The sequence below is a fragment of the Triticum aestivum genome, chromosome 6B (genome assembly GCF_018294505.1).
Source record: "Triticum aestivum cultivar Chinese Spring chromosome 6B, IWGSC CS RefSeq v2.1, whole genome shotgun sequence".
Lineage (NCBI taxonomy): Eukaryota > Viridiplantae > Streptophyta > Magnoliopsida > Poales > Poaceae > Triticum > Triticum aestivum.
Window position 1 is genome coordinate 721100289 of NC_057810.1, and position 5266 is coordinate 721105554.

Here is a 5266-nt window from a genome sequence, read left to right on the forward strand (position 1 = left end):
GGAGGAATGATGGCACCGATGGGCTAAAGGCCCAACGTGTTATTACAGACATTGTTCGGTCCTCGAGGTCCAGCTTGTACTATTTCTCTGCTCTCTTTTTTTCCGCGGTAATACGTGCCTCGTTTATATCATAAAGATTATAGTACAAGTCACGTATACACCAGAGAAACCTTTTCTTAAGATTAATGTGGATGCTTCCTTCGACAGACATACACACCAGGGAGGAACTCGCCTGGAGGTTCGCAACCATGAAGGAAGGCTCATCCGCGCACAAGCACTCTGGTATGAAACTGGGATGTCAGCTATGGCTATGGAAGCATTTGCAGTAGGAGATGGTGTACGGCTAGCTTCTGATTTGGGGTTCAGGAGGGTAATCATTGAAACTGATGCACAATTAGTGGTGAAACAGTGGGATTCTCTAAGTGTTGATCGCTCGGAGGTAGCTACCACTCTGAATGAAATACAAGAGCTAAGCGGGAATTTTGATGATTTTCGTCTGGAATTCATACCGAGGGAGTAGAATGAACTGGCACATCTGTGTGCCAAGCAATGTAATTCTTCTAGAAAACGTTTTTTATGGATAAATTATATTCCCACCTTTCTTATGACTTGTGTAAGGAAGGAATGTAATCTGTTGGTTGATTAATGAAGCTCTTGATTCTAAAAAAAAAGTCACATACACATCGGCCTGATGAAACTAAAAAAATAGTAGAACGTTAGTCTTTGTCCAAACGAACTGCTTTCTGCTACTTCAAATAATAGTGTTCCTTTTCATGCTGGGTAGAGTGTTTTCGTACGTACATTTCTTCTTCCTCTTATGATTCTCCCCCTGATTTACGTAGGTAAATCATCCACAAGATTTTATAGACATTTTTTTAGGAAAGTCGACATGGCATTTTATATTTAGTGTAATAACATAGTTATATCAATCGCTAATACACCAACTAGAAATGCAGGTGGCTCATTCTTCCACACAACAGTTCTTGAGTCCTCTCATTTACTACCAAGTAAATCCGCCATCATACTGGCTTCCCTAGGGCCGTGAAGAAACTTAAAAGAATGAAAATTAGGAGCTAAAGAGGTACATTCCTCGTATATTGCCGCCGCTGGGCCCAAAGAGTAGTGGACTAAACGCTCTTTTATTTCTTTATATGGAGGGAGTACCTCTTAAATAAAAATGATAATATAATCTTATGTATTCAAATCAGTCTATACAATTCATCTTGATCTGCCAGCTAATATGGTAAATACCTTTTTAAGAAACTTTAAGATTTGTAAAAACTTTCAAGGGGAGTGTACCGAAGCAAAACTCTTGATAAATGTGTGTGAATTTATAAAAAAAATCATAGATTTATAAATGCGTTCAAGAAATTTACAAATGATCTTGAATTTTTAAAAACTTCATGATTTACAAAAAAGGTTTGGAAATTCCAAAGTCTCCCTGATTTGAAAAAATATACGTAAACTTTCGAAATGCGCAAGAAGTTGAAAACACATTATTTTTTCCAAAAGTAAATGATTGAAAATATGGTCACTAATTCTTAAAAAATTGAATTAAAAACATGTTCTTCAGTTTTTTTATAAAGTTCAATAATTTTAAAAATGTTAAGGAATTTAATATTGATCCTGAATTTTAGAATAGATTTTTGATTTTGAAAACTATTTTGAAATATTACTTGAGTAGATTTAAAAAATATTCGTAAAAAATTGAAAAGACGATGATGATTTCTAGTATTGACCCAAATTTTAAAAAACAATTCTTGAAAATTTAGGAAAATAGAAATTTAAAAAGTTTGCTAATTTAAATTTATGTGTATTGAATTCAAAATATTCCCAAATTTCATAAAACTATTTGTTAATTAAAATAATATTTGTTGATTCCAACAGAAAATTTATAGAATATATGAAAACTGGTAAAACCAAGATATACTGCACAAAAAAAAGTAAAAAATTAATGCGAAAAGAAAGAAAAGTGTCGCATTGGGCCTGACCTCCCATTCAGTGCTCTAAACGCCGGCTGGCGTTGTTGGCCCTCCAACGCGGCACATAGAGGGCCTGTGTAGCAAATGCGAAGCTGTCACTCAAACATCGCTCGCTTGCATCACGTTGGTTGGTTAGTTGACCAGCTGACAATTAAAATTTGGAAAAAGTTCGTAAAAGTTAAGAAGTTGTAAATCTGGATAGAGTTTAACAAAATTTGATAATAAATCACAAATTTAGAAAAGTTCATGAAATTTTTAAAAAGTGCATGAAATTTAATTAATCATGAATTTGAAGAAAAGGACCTAATAGTTCGTGCATTGAAAAAGTTCACAAATTGGAAAAAAAGATCATGAATTAAAAAACACGGGCTAAAATATTCATGAATTTTAAAAGAATCACATATTTTTAAAATTAATCATGAATTAAAAAACATGGGCTAATTAATCATGAATTAAAAAACACGGGCTAAAATATTCACGATTTTAAAATTGTTTATAAAAACTTAAACGAAAAAAATTAGAAAAAAATGAAAAAGGAAAAGAAACAAAAAAGAAGAAGAAAACCAAAGAAAAACGGGAACAGGAATCCAAGAAAAACCCAACTGGAAAACATAGACAAAAACATAACTATGTGGGACAACCCGCTACTAAACCTAACGTACCGGGGGGAGGGGTGCACCCCGTAAGAAAACACCCTTAATGGGGTGCTTAATGCGCTGAATTTATTTTTTTAGTAAAATCTCGCCTTCTTTATTCATCCTACGCAATCATCATAGGTACAAGGTTTGGGTCATGAGGATTACCCAACCAGAGATGTATACTTACTTCAAAATTACATGCAAACTTGGCGAGATTATGAGCCTCAAAATTAAAGTTCCTACGTTCGTGTATGAAAGAACTAGAAATAAAACTGGTACACCGGTTCGTTATTTCATGTACTATAGAAGCATTTGGACCTCCTGTCCCTCTGTTGATGTCGTTGATCGCCTCCTGGCAATCTGAGGCCACACAAATCTCTCGGGTCGCGAGGTCATCTGCTAATGCCAAGGCTTCTCGGCATGCATATGTCTCCAGGATGAGAGGGTCATTGATTCCTCGATAAACCACCGCCGATGACCCTAGATAGAGGCTAGTCTGATCCCGACACACGGCTGCGACTGCTCCGCCATGGTGAGATCTAGCAACAACACCATCAACGTTAACCTTCACGAATCTTGTCAGGGGTGGAAGCCACCTTCTGACCTGCGGGCGCGGAGCAGAGCTGGTCTCCTAGCTAGTACCGCTAGGTTGTAGCTGGCCTAACTCGGCAATAAAGTTGGTGACAAAAGACATTGTATGTTGGGGACTCTGGAAGATCGATTCGTAGATAGCCTTTCTTCTCGCGTACCACACCGACGAGAGTGTGACGACCATCTTGGTGAAGTTTGCTTGATCCAATTTATCATTTAACTCGAACAGCCAGATCCTCGCATTTGGTTCCATAATCTCTGCCATTTGAGCTACAAGCGTCATCTAACAAAGCCCACACACACCGCGATGTGGTGCAAGACAAGAGAGCATGCCTCCATGAGTCCTCACAACCACATAGTGGGCGAACATCACGATCAACCATATTCCTCCTCTTCAAAATGTCCAGAGTTGGTAGAGAGTGATGCGCTGAATATATATATGGATTTGCACACTGTGCTGCGCATAGTAGGTTGAGGGGTTGCTATTGGTGGACTTCCCACTCCTTACACGGGGAGTATGATCCACATATATAACACCCTTTTGCTTCAAATTGTCGACCTACCGCACGTGTGGTCACCGGGATCATTATCGCCAAGTGCTGAGCGACTGTTGCCTATTTTTACTAGTTTTGAACTAGTTGTTTCTGTTGTTTTCTAGAAACATCAATATTTATTGTCTTAAAAAATAAACACTTTAAAAAATTTGAGCACATATTTTTGTAAAAAAAAGTATTTTTTAATGCAAACTTGTTTTGAAATGTATAGGAGAGTTTTTTTGAAAAAAATGTCACATTTTACATAAATTTTAGGATGTTTACTTTGAATGTATGAAATTTTGTTTGAAATATTTCAACAATTTTTAAAAGGCAGACAACTATTTAAATTGTAAACGGTTTGTAAAACCAACATTTTAAAAATTAAATTTTTGAAAATTATTGTATTTGTGTTTAATATTGACTTTTTTTATATTCGGAACATTCTGAATTTATTCGCATAAATTCTTAAAAATTTCAAACATTAACATAAAGAAAAAATAAAACAGGGGAACAGGGCAAGAGAAAAATAAAAATAAAAAAGGAAAGAAATCTGGTAAAGATAACAACAAGAAAAGGAAAATAATTGGACCGAAACCTTCTAAAAGGTTCGCAAAACTGGATTCCTACAATATGTCTAATTGGGTCGGGATTTTTATTAATATATGAAGTAAGAACTATTCAATAATTTCTTATAAACATAAGTTTCAAAAAGTTAAAATTAAATTAAATTAAGTAGTTACATTACAGATGACCTTGCAACTGTGGAAACTCAAAGAGCAACATGAAAGATGTAACGATAATCCTTAATGCGCGCCACCTTACAAGGTGTGTGGGTGGTGAGGGGGTGGGGGGGGGGGGCACATACAGATGGTGAGTGCTTTTGACGAACAGATTGGTGCCAAGCACCATTGAGGACTGCTAGATATGGAGTTCGATGGCATGTCTGAGGTGTTACTCCGGCCAGTTTCTTTGAATAGTAATGACTTCGCCTTTGGTGAGCTACTTTGGAATTCTGAAAACCAGCATATCAGTGATGGAGCCGTGTCGAGTTAGGGTGAAGAGGAGATCTGTAATTTTTCTTTGGTGTCAGTCGCAGTCGTGCCAGAGACAAGTGACCGGCATTAGAGTCAAGCTCAAGGGTGTCATTGGTCTTCTTTGTAGTTTTCTTTCTTTGACAGGTGGTCCATTGTGTAAAGGCTAACTTTATGATGTCTTTTTTAGTTTTGTCAGGTCGGTGTCTATGTTGTTTATACTTTGATATTTTTATGTGAACTAGACACGTATTACCATAAATAAAAAACATGAAAAGAAACACTGTTTTTTCGAAGTAGCTTTTTTTGTTGAGAAAATTGTTTTGAACTACAACAAGTTTTTTTTTAGAAATGCCACAAGGTATTGCTTTTTAGGGTATAGAAATACTACAAGGTGGACCTCGAGGACCGAACAACAATGGCTGCAATCGCACGTTGGGCCTTTAGCCCATCGGTGCCATCATTCCTCCATCACAAGCCGCCCACCC